The sequence below is a fragment of the Anopheles arabiensis genome, chromosome 2 (assembly GCF_016920715.1).
Source record: "Anopheles arabiensis isolate DONGOLA chromosome 2, AaraD3, whole genome shotgun sequence".
Taxonomy (NCBI): Eukaryota; Metazoa; Arthropoda; class Insecta; order Diptera; family Culicidae; genus Anopheles; species Anopheles arabiensis.
Window position 1 is genome coordinate 58261303 of NC_053517.1, and position 15744 is coordinate 58277046.

The 15744-nt window shown below is 44.5% G+C and overlaps 1 long non-coding RNA gene and 1 pseudogene across 1 annotated transcript; both read right to left on the reverse strand.

Moving 5' to 3' along the window:
- Positions 1–6718: 6718 nt before the first annotated feature.
- On the reverse strand, positions 6719–7726 carry LOC120897858. Its single transcript, XR_005738590.1, has 3 exons — positions 7589–7726; positions 6901–6977; positions 6719–6834 (listed from the first exon to the last, which is right to left on the reverse strand). It is a non-coding gene; the product is annotated as an uncharacterized LOC120897858 (long non-coding RNA).
- Positions 7727–7800: 74 nt separating this feature from the next.
- On the reverse strand, positions 7801–9280 carry LOC120897847 (annotated as a pseudogene).
- Between the last annotated feature and the right edge of the window lie 6464 nt (positions 9281–15744).

Genomic DNA, 15744 nt, shown 5'->3' on the forward strand with positions numbered 1-15744 from the left:
GATTGAAACGGTTTAACCGTCTTGTGTACGACCAAAAAACTCTAAGTAAACGTACAACCGCCTAAACGGGAAAGCCATACATTTTGTAATGATCACACCTCACAAAATAGATAAGGTTTTCATGACAACTTCGACATAATTAAAAAAAAACTTTTTACATACTTTGGTTTACATTTTCAAAACAATCATTACAGGTGAAAAATGTTTTTAAAGATTTTTTTTTAATATTTTTAAAAATTATATTTTGTTAATTACTCTTATACAACTTATAAAACCTTAAAATAAGTTATTAAAACACCTTTTTAAAATATTGAAAAATAATTTGTCGGTAGATCCTTTATAGAATAGATTATTTATATTTTCGAAAGATTATTAAATGGGTTAGTTAGCTCAAAATTCCTGTTTTTCGTTGTGTCTTTATAGTTATGGTACGACCATAAATTTGTTTTTTCGTAATAGGTCGTGTAAAAACTTTTTAAAAATTTGAAAAAAAATGTACGAAGATGTGAAAATAGTTTTCTGCACATCTCATAGCGGAATTTGGGGCAAGTGTGCCATACGGAGCAAGAGTGCCACCAAGCATTTTTCCTTAAAAACTTTAGTTTAATGATCAATTGTGTATACAGTTGGTTGCTTTCCAATGACTAGGTATACTGAGATGAATTTCATGTAGACCAATCGATGTTTCCCATTATTTTGAACTGATTTATGTTGAGTTTCAAAATTGAGCAGAATATTATAATTTTTTAATCCAACCAAATAAGCTTAAAAAATCATGCGAAAAAAATCAACCGAGGAAATATTTACACCACCGTATAGCTGAGAAAACGTGAATTTTTTGTGGGGTTAGTTGGAAAAAACTTTCTTTTTGTCACTGAAAAATTCAAATATAAAAAAAATACAACTTTTGGGGCAAAATAGCCATCTCTATTTAGGGCAAGTGTGCCACCATCTTTCATAGGCGCGAGCTGTCAAAAATGTAAACATTGTTGTAGCGTTCACCGGTATGGTGCGCTTTTACGAGCGGATTCTACTCCGGAAAAACAGACCAGCAACAACCCATATTGCGATACAGTTTGTGATGAAAAGGGCTTCATTGGTGACTCAAGACATGTAGTAATACATACACTAGTGGTACCGGTCTCGTAGTACAGTCGTCAACTCGTATGACTTAACAACATGCCCGTCATGGGTTCAATCCCCAAATAGACCGCGCCGCCATACGTAGGACTGACTATCCTGCTATGGGGGGGAATCAATTAGTCACTGAAAGCTAAACCCACAAGTGGGTACAGGCAGGCCTTGACCGACATCGGTTGTTGAGCCAAAGAAGAAGAAGAAGAAGTGGTACAAACGTAATAATTTCCAATTATCTAAGAAATACGATTATTTTAACCAGGTGGCCGTCTTGCCCATACGAGTGGCACTCTTGCCCCATAGCCAAAAAAACAACGTCTTTTTGGACCCTTTTTAAAACACTTCAAAAACTGTTTTGTTTGCATTTTTTTTCAAGCGAAACTAAGTTATAAGTGAGGAAATAGATGTAAAATGGTTATGAGACTTAAATCGACTTTTGAAAAGCACGTTTTAGTGAGTTATAACTTGAAATGTTTAAGGTGGCACACTTGCCCCAAATTCCGCTACATCCACTGTGTTCTATCTTACGATTTCGGATAATGTTCTTTCGCGTTTCGGTGTAACTTTTTCTAGCGTTTTATAATTACCGGGTGTTGTTCCTTGTATTGCACAATTAGAAGAGAGTTTATTTCACGCAATTCACTTATACTTATAAACTGATCGATCGTGCCCGAACGCTCCGAACTCAACGAATGATCTTCGTGTTTCGATAAACACGAATCAACTGGCAGGGCTTCCGTGCCTAAGCCTGAACATCCTCCCCCCCTTGACGCAAGTCAATAATCAAAACAATATTAAATAAAGATAACGGAAGTTAAAAGTATGTGCCTTCGCGTTCAGATGCAGGTAAGATACAAATTCTTATGAGGGGGCATGTTACGATACCTTTCGTTATTTTCAGCTTTACTACCCGTGCCAGCTTATCGTCTTCGGTGTGCGCATGGCGTGTGGTGTTGCGAAGGAGCAAACCGATCTCCGGGATAATCTGTCTGCCAGGTAAGCTAAGCTGTTGTTCATCATCGCCATAGAATAAACGCGTTGTACTTCTTGTAGGCAAGCCGTCGACAAATGCTGAACCTATGTGCCGACTAGGATATGCGCTAAGTTTAAGTGACGACTAATCGATAGGTCATCAGGCATCGATAGAAGAGGACGCGAACGCGTCGCTGCCTCGATTAAGTTTAGACCGGTAGTGCAGGTGAAAGCTGCAGTGTAGGTGGCTATCGCTTGACGGTCTTCGCTGCTGCCTTCAACAATCCGCAAGAGGGTGGTGGTGTGGGTAGAGGAAAGTTGCCAAGTGCAAATTCAGTTGCAATCTGTAAAGAATAAGTATAGTTGTTCGCCGCGGAACAGATTAACTAGCTCATGAAGCTCGCTTGCAGCACTCGCGTTGTGTGCTGGTAAACCGCGTCGCGCAGTCAGTCGTGGTAGTGATAAAAGTTGTAATTGTTAAACTGTCGGTTGCTGTTGTGTGCATCGACAAAAAATTATCTCATCTGACCAATACAAAATTAGCCTTCCATCTAACGGCCAATGCTCATCCCGTACCATCGAGAGCAATGATCTTCCTTCTTGCTGATGAAGCTCCGTGTAACGGCACTTGTCGATCATGTGCGTAAACGACTGCATTTTAGGAGGCAGGACAGGATGCTTTGCATGGTAGGGCAGCTGAGTATGCCGTAATATTTCTCCTACTCGAATGATTCCTAGAGGGTCTAGGAGTGAAGCTAGTGTTCGCCAGGGTGTTTGTTTCGTCACCACGTTGCCTTTTTCGAGCTGCCCGAGATCCATTGAAAATGCATCCTGCTGTGCTGTATGATGTAGCACAGTGTTTGCAGTTTTCATGCGCTCGGTAGTGATGATTAAAGGTGCGTGGTGGTGTGTTGCTGTTCGTTGAGTGCGTGACCTTTCCTTAGTGTTACGTGCGCGGTGAATGCAGTTTGCAACGATACGCGACAATCGCTTGTAGCTGTAACACGTAAACAAAGGAAAATTAGTAGGCGTTATCATTACGGTAGAACTCACCATACGAATCTCAAGATTCGTTTCTTCGGTTGGTTCAGGGTTAGAGTTGGGCCAGATGGAAGCGGGTAGACAAAACCAATCCGGACCGAAGCTCCGCAGCTTACTTTTCAGGAATTCTGCTGACATACCGTGAAAAACGAAATCTGCAGGATAATACGTGCAGGATAAATGCTTCCACGATCGCTGGTGCGAAAGGTGCTCCTCGTATGGTAAAAACTTTCGCGCCGAGCGTGTCTCGATCTGTTCAGCATATAAAGCGGCGAGAACATTAAGTGAATTGGATACGTCATACGTTTTATCTAAATGTAGCTCAATAGGTAAGTGAACAGCTTGTTGTGTTGTGACTTCTTGAATCTTTTCGTGCTTTCGTACTTTGAGTGAATATTCATTATTATCTTGTGCTTCTTCTTCTTCACAGAATTGCTCGATGGATTCATTTCTTAATGCTATGGCTGCTACCGATGACATGGTAAAGATTACGAATTGTTTAGCACGATTAGATTTAAATGATGAGCCTTGCGAGATCCACCCAAATACGCTCTTTATCAAGACAGGGCCATAAGGGAAGTTGTTATGTTGAACCCCGCTAGCACGGATTGCACAATAGTGGCAAGCACCGAGAGCCACGTCGATCCGTGACGATATATCAAATTGGGGTACGACAAGCATAAAAACCCGCTGGATTTTCTTCTTAATGGTGTGCACCTCATGTGCTGGCAAATCTTGCATCAATTTGGCTACAATCAAAACATCAACATTCAGCTCGTAATTGGTGATTTTGGACGCAACCTTCGCACGCACCGTGTTTTGCACCGGGATGGAAAATTGACCCACACCAATTAGAGTGATGTCGCTCGAATTACATTTCATATTTAATGTATCAGCATTGTGTAGGATTGCGCCCCACACTAGATAGTTAAAACTCGCGACTCGAATTTTCTAAGGGAACAAAAATCAGCAAAGTTACCATATTCACCGGAGAGCGCTAACAAGTGTCAAGCAAGAGCTACCCGCCAAGGACTCTATGCAAGATTTGCTAGCAAGGTGATATGAAGATGTAGAATTAAATTCAAGCTCCAAAATCTGTGCTGTTAACTGAATTCTGCATGTATTTCTTGGGGTACTCATAACAAATTGCTGTGTTCCGTTAGCGATGTTTACATTTTTGGGTTTGTACGCTGGCTTAATTTCTCCTCTTTCCGTGGACATACAAATGTTTCCTAATTATTAGTCAAGACACCACCCTTTGACCCCATAACTTGCATAACTAACTACGTAGATGGCGCTATTGTGAAAAAGGGGAGTAGTTGTGTCATTGCCTCGAGATGGCGCTGCTATTGATTTTATGGCTTGACTATGGTGTAAATCAAATTGCCTATAGTTTGGCGCATTTCAATCCTAAACAAGCATCGAGGCGATACATCATACATGATAGATTGAATCGTTGGAATAAGCTGAGTTGCACCGTCTAACTGTGCGCTTGCAGGATGCACTATACTATGTGCATCGCTAGCGTGAATAACCGCAATTTGAGCCAGAACTTGCTCAGAAGTTTGTCTTAGTGCTGCATCGCTGTTTGTTTGAGTACTTGCCGAGTGATCGTCAGTGTTGTGTGTGTGTGTCACCGGAGCATTTTGCGCAGCTGGCTTGGTTGCAGTGGAAAATGCACCGATTTTATGTGTGTAACACGCGGAAACATTTTGCGCAGCTGGCGTCGGTGCAGTGGAAAATGTGCCGATGGTTTGTGTATTACACACAGGAGCATTTGGCGCAGCTGGCTTCGGTACAGTGGCAAATGTGCTGGTGTAGTGCGCTGTGTGTATCTATTACAAACGTGTAATGGCCCTTTAGCGCTGTCTGCTGCATGGGCCTATGTCGACTCCAATTGACGTTTACGAAGTTAACCACGAGGCGCGCGAAAGGGAACGATCGAAGACGACGTCGGCCATCGCGAATTGCATATTATAAATAGAGGCGAGAGATGCGCTCTCTTCCTTTTTTTCTGCTACCGCGAATAAAGACACGTTCTTTATAGTTCGTTAAAACAAAGTTTTATAAAACGTGTCTAGTCTATTCAATGCGATTAGGAAAGAAGTTGCATTTGCAACATTCTATAAAGAACGTGTAATACTGCGTATTAGGTGAACTTCTACCGCGTTCGAGCTCTAGTTGTCCTTAACAATAAAAACTATCACACGTGAAAATCATTCTATTAGGTCGCCGGTGTGTATTGTTGTGTAAGTCTCGGGAGTGAACCGCGAGTTCGCTAGTAAAACGCGAAGTGTTCATCCGGAGCGTAACGTAAATCGGTGCGAGAAGTGACGCGAATTTAGAAGTGATAAGTTAAAATGTTAAGCAACAGCCCTGAAACAGAAGCCTCCTGCGAACAGCTCGCTGAACACGAGCAGCAAGCTGGACCCACGATGAGATCGAGCGCACGGAGTGGCGGGGCGAAGGACGCAACGTCTGGGATGGTCGTTCAGCAGCACGAGCATCAAGCGGCGCCGTCGACGAGCTCGATTGTGCGAAACACCGAGGCGAAGGACGCAACGCCAGGAAAGGTGAGAGTACCCACCGGGCACCAGTACTCAGAGATCGCTTGAATACGCGCTTGAAAAAGAACTTGAGTTGGCGAAATTATTCAAGTGATCCGTCGGGTCCCGAAGCCGAAGCAAACCCGAAGCCGAATCAAAACCCGAACGGGGGTCTGCACGAACCTTCGTTTTAATAGCCCCTCCCCCTTTTTGCCAGGATTTCTTTCCAAAATGATACAGTGCACAGAATTATATCACAACAATTCTATTTATTGAATTTAATACCATTAATCTAACAAGTTTCACAAAAATCAAAAACACATGCACTACGAACACTGAACTTAATTTCACATTAACGCACATTAATTCAACACACACTTTCCACACTCGCACAGTGAATAAAATCACAAAATCATCACAACACTTTCAGCTCTTCCTCGCTGTTGCGCCTAGTTTCTTTCGCTACACTGTACGGGCCACCATTTCGAACACTACGACACAGCCACAGGCTTTGTTGTCTCCGTTCGCCGTGAAACACGCATGAAATGGAAGAAAAATGATATTAATTAGAAGAGGGGATGTTGGTTGATAATTTTAATCACTTTTACTTACCTCAAATTAAACAAAACTCAATTTTTTACGGGGTTTATCCGCCAAGCGCTGAAACACCACACGAGCACCAACCTCACTGGACTGAAAGTAAAGCCTACTGCGTGAATGTGTGTATGCGCTTCTGCCAAGCCAACAGCGCCGTACTGCGTGTGTAGCCAAGTGCGTGTGTGTGTGTATTTGCACCACTGCCCTTTCAACAATCTCAGAGAGAGTTTGTATGGAAACCGCCACAGCTTCTTCTCTGCTTCAACTTTGCTTCTTGGTATAAGCAGAACTCAGAGAAGAAGCTTTAAATGAACCGGCGCTCAGTGACGTCACGGATCGGATCGAATCCTGTCCGGAGAATGATTGTTCCAAATCGCTCAAGCCATCACCACACCCGCTGTCAAAATTAAATTAAAACGAAACTCTTTTGTTTACTTTTTATTCAAAGATAGCCGCGTCGCTTTTCGTGCGCTTATAAAACCCAGTTTTTGTGTAGATTTCTGTGTACAAGCTTGATTTCCTTGCTACCTATCCGTGTTACCTGTAAGTATGGAGATAAATATTAAAAATAAGACATTTTAAAGACATGCAAAACTCATATACTTACTTTTTACAGCTGTGATTGTGGGTGGTTGTTGTGTGCAATTCGATCGGGAGTTGCTAATTGTTGTTCACCTGTAAAACCTGTAAGTTGGATGAAATCAAATTGTATATTTTTCAACTATTACTTTACATTGAAACTAAATGAAAAACTACAAATAACATAATTGCAGGTTACCATGAACGGTTCGAATGTGGGAGCTACTAGCTGTAATATGTAATATTCAAAAGAATTAATATTGTAAATAGTACTTAATGTAGTTATAGGTAAGAAAGTATGTTGAAATTAATTTTGATGGTGTAGATAAAGAATTTGTGAAATGTTAACTATTTTAAGTAATACTTAATTCACAGTTGCGAACAGTTAAGTTTGGTGTTGCAGGTGAATAGCGAATAATGTTATGAATGTGAAGACAAGTAGAATAATAAATGAATTATGAAACGTTCGATGGTTGTGTTATTATTTTTTCTTAATAATATTTAGTTATTTGAAATATTTTAAACATACTTTGAGTTGATTATAGCGATTAATAAGTGTTATATACGATTTTATATGGACATGTTAGTTAAGTGACCTTTTACAATTTTTTTTAATGAAATTGCTAGTAATGCGACAAAAGCGACTGGCCAATTTAGATAATCATGTTTTGTGAAAAGATATTACCGAACAGATAATTACTCCTTCGAGGTTTTACCTTCTGTAAGAGAGTCCTTTAAAGCATATCCAGCTTCATAGTTTTAATTGATTAATGTCATCTACTCGGATAGTCTGGCCACAGATTGCTAGACCACTTACTTCTACAGGAATCCAACCATACATGACTTATACTACAACCTGAAAATACATAAAACATATTTGCATTAGAGTGTGTTTCGAATCGTGGTCTCCAAAGTGTACTTGCCTGACGATGTTAATGTTTATGTCCGAGTTTATATGTCCGAGCACATCATGAAAGCACTAGCAAGAAATCCTTTCATTGTGTTGCACAAGACGATTATGTTCAGTAGCGTGATGTCGCTTTTTTATATTTGGATGAACTAGCATGTTTAAATACTTGTGTTCCATGAACCTCGATCCATTTTCGTTTTGCTAGCCTAACGAGCTTAGCAAGTCAATGACAGTCATTAAACAGCTGCAGAGGCATAGAATGGAATACACGTGGTAAGATGTGGATTGCGCATAAACGCGTTCCGAAAGTTGCTGATGGACATGATTCAACCGCCGCGCCACACCAGTACAATACCATCGTAGTTTAAAATCCACTTGAAACCCCGCTTCGCGCTGCAACATGAAGCCCTGCGCACACGATACCTTTCGTGCTGGGCCCGGCCGGTTGATTGCTGCCCTGAGCATGCTCATCCTTCATAGCAGATAAGCAGCGGGAAAAGACCGCTCCATCAATTCGCATCACCGGAACGGCATGGCGCAGGGCGGCAACCGCCGACAATTTGCCCGTATCCTTGTGGCCAAGTCACGAATAAGCTCAAGCATCTATCCCTCAACGTCGCCGTTCAGAAAATCGTGCGGGATCTCGATCAGGAACGAATCCAATACGCCCTTGTTCGACACGTCGAACTCCTGTGCCATTTCCTTCCGTGCCATGCCCAGCGCCAGCATCAGGTGACACGCTGCGCAGATCAGTTGAATATCACCGTACTCGATGCCGTTGTGTACCATTTTCACCAAGTACCCGGCACCGCCTATGCCAATTCCTTCACAATACGGATCACCGTTAGATTTGGCGCATATAGCCTACTGGGAGGAAGGTCACATACATTTAAAACCATTCAATTAAAAAACAGGAACAAATCTTACATCCACGGAAAATGCGTCCGAGTGTGGGAAAGGTGGTAGCGAGCCCCTTTTTCTGCACCCCTTCACAGCTGCAGAGTGTATCGACTATTGACTATCCCCGCCAGGAACAGTTATATCCAAAAAATCACACCCTAAAATGAAACAATCATCGAAATTAAACACAAGCACACCTTACCTCAGCGTCGGCATCGTGCGTGAAGGCTAGAAATTTCATCCGGTTTTATTCCATGCTCCAAGCATTTTTTTTTCTCTTCCACCACAACTAAATCATACTTCCGTGGTTGATTTTATGTTTATTCTACAAAACAAAACGTTTTTAATGATAAATATCATATAATTTGCATAAAATACTTACAAAATCACCGCACACGCGAACACTTGTTGTTTACATTTTAGCTTCACTCTCATTTGACATGTCAAAAATTTGCAAGCCCCAAAGCGATGATCAAAAAGAGGGGTGGGAGGGGAAAGAAGGTGATGAGATCGAAGCAGCACGAAATGACCGTTGCAAAAACCGCATGCTCAGAACGCTAAGTCCCAGAAGAGGGAGATCGAGCTACGAATGTGACAGAGAGGGCATGAGAAAATGAGAGAATTTGAGTGCCATTGTCGGGAGGGTGGACACAGCACACAAATCTCACCGCACAGCAGAGCGTGTGTCGCCAAGTGTATGCATGTGTGTATTTGCACCTCTGAATTCTGAACGTCCACCGCACCGCACCACACAGCGTGTATCGCCAAGTGCGTGGCTGTGTGTAGTATCACCGTGGACTGCAGAAAACTGCCTGCACTAGAACAGAGCGCTGGTGTGGCCACATGTGTATGTGTGTGTACTTGCTCCACTGAAAGCCAGTATCGCACCAAATTTCGGGTGTCGCCTTGTGCGTGCGTGTGTGTTATTGTCACAGCACACTCGCTCATCATTTTTTTCGTTTTTTCGCTTGAGCCACTCGATTTCGTTCTTCGCTGATTTTGGCAGCGCACGAAGGGGGTTCGGTTTCAACTTCCAACAACAACAACCACACGAGGAGGCTCGGGGACACTCATCAGGGGAAAATCGCTCAAATTAGAGCGAGAGACAGATAGAAAAAGTGAAAGGTCAATATAAAATCTTCGGCTTTTGACCGTTGGGTATCGGCGACCCCGGATGCGTTAGCAGCTCGTGAGCATGTGGTACGTAGGAGAAGACTTGAGCTTGATCGGCTTGAGTTCGACGCGGAGAAGGCTCGTAAGGAGATTGAATTCGAGGAACGTGAACTGGAAATTTTGCGGCAATTTGGTCAAGTAGGCTCGTCGGGTCAAGTGGAGAAAACCGTAGCGTGGCTTACCGAGACGGACCGTATCGGTATGGCTACCGGAGTGCAACGCGATGGCGGCAGCGCTGGGCACCATCGCCTGAGTCATCACCCGTTAACACCTACGGGAAGCCGTGCTAGCTTTCCCCCACATTACGATCCGACATGGTTCTATGATCAACGAGCGGCTGAAGAGCAAGAGTATGCGGCGTGGCGTTGCGCGGTGGATAATTCCTTTACGAAAGGTCGTGAAAGCCATCACGTTAGGCAGTACAATTTGAACTCGACAAATGTACAAAATGGTGGTACAAACCACGTGTCATCATCGCCATGCGCCGGCCTCGGAAGCACGGAGCTTAATCAAAGCCATGGGAACGCGCGGCATGCAATCAGAAGTGAACTGCCTTCCTTTAGCGGTGCAATTTCAGAATGGCCAATATTTTATGCTCATTTTAAACGTTCATCTGCTGCTTGTGGCTACACCGAGGAGGAGAACCTTCTGCGTCTGCAAAAGGCTCTTCGTGGACCTGCTTTGGAGGCTGTTGAGGATCTGCTGCTACTTCCTAACAGCTTGAACGAGACGCTAGGTGTCCTGGAAGCGGAATTTGGAAGGCCAGAACTGGTCGTAGACACCATGATCGAGAAAGTGAGGACGATGCCTGCTCCCAAAATTGAAAAACTGGAAACGATGGCAGCGTTTGGATCAGCTGTACGGAAAATGTGCGCTGCGATTCGAATCTCCGGGCTACGCGACTACCAATGCAACGTCGCGCTTCTGAAGGAACTATCGGCGAAGCTTCCCCCGACTACGCGCTTGGAATGGGGGCGGTACAAACTGCGCTTGCCTGAGGTAACGCTTATGGATTTCGGTAAGTGGATCGCGGAGATAGGAGCGGGCGCAAAGCTAGAGGTGAGTCCCAACACTAACACCGACCAATATAACCGTGGGAATACCGATCGATCACAACCACCTAGAAGGGCCCGGGCGTATTTAAATGTTCATGAAACTACCTCTACTAACGAAGCACCCCGTCAACGCTCATGCCTAATGTGTCGCGGTACTTGTAGAAGTCTAGGCGAGTGTTTTAGATTCCTTGATTTGACTCCTACCGATAGGCGAGCATTTGTGAGGAGACAAGAGATGTGCCGGAAGTGTTTGAAGTTCCATAACAATGGCTGTTATGTGAAGTCTGAGTGTGGGAGAGATGGGTGTACGGAATGCATCATCCTTTGCTGCACGAAGAAGCTGAAACTACCCGGTAAGCGGTGGTATCTCAGGAGCATTGTTTTACCCACTGTGGTTCAAGTGACGGCATCCTCTTTCAATATGTACCAGTGGTCCTCTACGGCTCAAATAAAACCATTCGTACCGTTGCATTCATTGATAATGGATCGTCCTCTACGTTTGTTGATCATTCCCTGGTAGAGGAGCTTAAAGTAGAGGGAACTCCCAGTCCCGTTTGCCTAAAATGGACTGGAAACACAACAAGAAACGAAGCGGGTTCGCTAAAGGTTTCACTTCGCATATCAGGGATACATGACGGAGCATCCATTCATGAAATATCAGGGGCTCACACCATGCACAATTTATCTTTGCCCGTGCAATCGGTTTCTTCCAAGCAGCTCATGGAAAGATATAAGCACCTCCGTGGGGTGCCTTTTAGTACGTATTATAATCAGGCACCACGAATACTCATCGGAACCGATAACAGTAACCTAGGAAAGCCGATAAAGACCAAGGAAGGGAAAAATGATGAACCTATCGCATTAAAAACTCGACTCGGTTGGACGATTTATGGTCGATGTCCGATTGCCTCTTCATCCGCTAATAGTGATACACACTGCTTCCACATATGCGAATGTGAAGAAACTGGCAACGAAGCCCTAACTGATGCTGTGAAAAGGTACTTCGCCCTCGAGTCGTTAGGGATTTTCAATCAATCTCAAACGCTAATGTCCACAGATGATACCAGGGCCATTCAGATACTGACAAGGGAGACTCACCTGAAGTCCGGTAGGTTTGAAACCGGGTTGTTATGGAAATACGATGATGTTCGATTACCTTGTAATAAAGACTTGGCATTGCGGCGCAACGAATGTTTCAGGAAGAAAATGCGAAGGGATCCTGCATTAGCCAAAGCTATCATAGAAAAAATGAGAGATTACGAGAGGAAGGGATACATTCGACGCGTAGAAAAGGAAGAGTTGGTTGAACGACAATCACGCGATTGGTATCTGCCTATATTTCCGGTAATAAATCAAAACAAGCCGGGAAAGCTTCGAATGGTTTTTGACGCGGCCGCAAAAGTTCATGGGGTGAGCCTTAACACCTTTCTTCTCTCAGGACCGGATCAACTAGCAGAACTAATGAGCGTTCTTCATAAATTTCGAGAGTTTCGCGTAGCCGTGGCTGGTGACATCCGCGAAATGTTTTTTCAAATCAACATGAAGAAGGAAGATCAGCGCAGCCAGCTGATCTTCTGGGATGAAAAAGAGACACATAATGCTGAGCCGACAACGTACGCCGTGACTGTTATGACATTTGGTGCAACGTGCTCACCAGGTACAGCTGACTTCGTCAAGAATAATAACGCCGAAAGGTTTGCTGAACAGTTCCCGCGTGCCGTCCATTGTATCAAATACGAGCACTATGTGGACGATATGCTCGCCAGCGCAGAAACGAGCGAAGAAGCGGCGCAGCTTGCTGAGACAGTGCGGCACATCCATGCGGAAGGAGGATTTGAAATACGCAACTGGGTGTCAAATTCTAATGAAGAGTTGGAGCGGCTACGATGGGGAGTCAGCCAGGAGGATGGTCGAGGTGTGGTCATGGACTCGTCGGCGGAAAAAGTATTAGGTATGTGGTGGGAGACTACAACGGATTCCTTTATTTTTCGCCTGAATTTAAAACACGATAAAGGTCTTCTATCTGGTACGCGAATGCCAACGAAGCGGGAAGTACTGCGCACATTGATGCTTGTATACGATCCATTGGGTCTTGTTGGAAATGTTCTAATGTTTATGAAGATTCTGCTTCAGGAAATCTGGCGTGCAGGCTACAGCTGGGACCAACAGATCGATCGACTGTGCGGAGAAATGGCTTAAATGGATTAGCGCTTTACCATCACTTCAGTCCGTCCGGATTCCACGTTGCTACCGTGTAAAAACATCCGCCGCGGTGCAAAATGTACAGTTGCACATCTTCTGTGATGCCAGTGAAAATGGGATGGCAGCAGTAGCATACTTTCGCTTCGAAGAGGACAACACAATTGAATGCTTGCTAATAGGGTCAAAACGCGCGTGAGCCCGTTGAAGTTCTTGTCGATACCGCGACTAGAGCTACAAGCAACAGTGATCGGGGTTCAACTAGCGACGAGCATTATAAAATATCATCGAATGAAGATCACGCGGAGGATTTTCTGGACAGATTCTAGAAACGGCTGAAATCTGATCACCGCAGATATAGTCCGTTTGTCGCGTTCCGGGTCAGCGAGCTCCTAGAGTCGACAGAGGTAAAGGAGTGGAGGTGGCTTCCTACTAAGGCAAACGTCGCAGACGAAGGAACCAAGTGGCAGAGGATCCCTGATATGAATCCGTCGAGCAGATGGTTTCGAAGGCCCAGTTTTTTTATGGAGTCCCGAGGATGAATGGCCCGTTGACAACCATATCTCTAGCGATACACCGGAGGAACTACGCCGTAACGTACTCCATCATTCCGTGACTGATCCACTAATCACGTTTGATAGATTTTCCAGATGGACGAGGCTTGAAAGATCGATAGGCTACGTGGTCCGGTTCGTTAACAATGCTCGACATCGGCTGACCGAAACGCCAGTAACCCGAGGACCGCTGACACAGGAGGAACTCTTGGCATCCGAACGCATTATATTTGCTCAAGTTCAGCTGGAAGCGTTCCCAGAAGAAGTAAAGTTGCTGAAGCAGCAAGCAAGGGAAGAAAGAGAAGTGAACAGAGCACTACAGAAAAGCAGCGCCCTTTACAAATTGTCGCCGGAGCTGGACGATTGTGGGTTAATAAGGATGCGAGGACGTCTGGATATCTGCTCAATAGCTAGTGAACCGTTGAGAAAGCTGATGATCCTGCCACGCCGACATCACGTTACCGGGCTGATCCTTCTGGCATATCACGTGAAATATCGTCACTGCAACCATCGTACCGCTGTAAACGAGCTTCGAGCGAGGTACATTATGGGACAGAAAGATAGAACCCTGGTGTTTTCAACGCACCATGCACCCATTGGGCCAGGTTTATGTGTGATTTGTTTGTGTGTGTGTGTGTGTGTGTGTGTGTGTGTGTGTGTGTGTGTGTGTGTGTGTGTGTGTGTGTGTGTGTGTGTGTGTGTGTGTGTGTGTGTGTGTGTGTGTGTGTGTGTGTGTGTGTGTGTGTGTGTGTGTGTGTGTGTGTGTGTGTGTGTGTGTGTGTGTGTTTGTTTCACAAGTATGTCGTTTCGAATAGATTTTTTAGTGGTTTGTTTGTGTTTTGGGTTAGTTTTTTGTTGTTATTAGCAGGACCACCGCCCTTGCGAGCACTGATCCCTATTCAAAAATGCAATAAGCACAGTTCTTGATCTTATTGCCGTCGCCAACAATGACATTAATCATGCGTTGACGCATCGACATCACCAGTTTCTGGATCGTTTTTGGTGGAATTTTTCTCCACACCTTTTCCATGTGATCGAAGAGGTGATCCAGATCTTCCGGCATGTTTTTACCCAGCCTCTTCTTGAATATTGCCCAGAGGTTCTCAATGGGATTGAGATCCGGGCTAAGGGCAGGCCACTTCATTGTTTTGACATTGTTGTCAGCAAGCCAAGTTTGGACAGTTCCAGAAGTATGCTTAGAATCGTTGTCTTGCATAAACATCCAAGACCGAGGAAGGTTTCTCCTAGCATGCGATAGCAAATGAGTATCAAGAATGTCTCGATAGCCAAAACGATTTAAATTACCGTGGATTCGAACCAACGGACCATGAGACTACCACCGCCATGCTTGAAAGTTTTGAAGCAGTACTTCGGATCAAGAGCACGGGGCGCCGAACCAACCTGCGTCCGTCCGACCCCTGTCGATTGAATTTCGAATCGTCTGACCACAAAACCCTGCGCCAATCCTCCTCATCGAAGAACATGTGCTCAATTGCAAATAACACCCGTGCGTTTTTATGCGCAGGTGTTAAATTGGGCACTTTGCGTAGCACTCGCGCGAGTAGCCCGGCACTGACCAATCTTCGCTGAACTGTTCTCGGCGTCACCGCCAATTTCAGTCTGCCTCGGATCTCTGGTGCCGAGCTAAACGGATGTTTCTTCGATATGTTTACGATCTTACGGTCTTCCTCCGCAGTGGTCTTCCGAGGACGTCCGGGTGACTTGCGCGTTTCGGTTGTCCGAAGCGCGTTTGCCACAAACGTGCGCGATCGTTCCATCACGAACTCGATCGTTTTGCGCTTAATGCCAGCAGCCGCCATTCGCTTAATGATATGGCGCTGATAATCGGTACAATGTTTACCTCGACCCATTGTTACTAAAATTGCTTGCTTAGACCGTCAAGAACACACTGGTTAAAAACTTGGACACGACTGATGCCGTGCACTACCTGCGTTCTGCTTTTATACGCGATGAATCACATCGTTGTCGAGCAGCAAAAAAAGCGTATGGATAAAAACAATCAATGAGTAAGCGAGCGAGCATCTACCCATTCAAAACCAGAACAGGTTACTGCCGCGCTC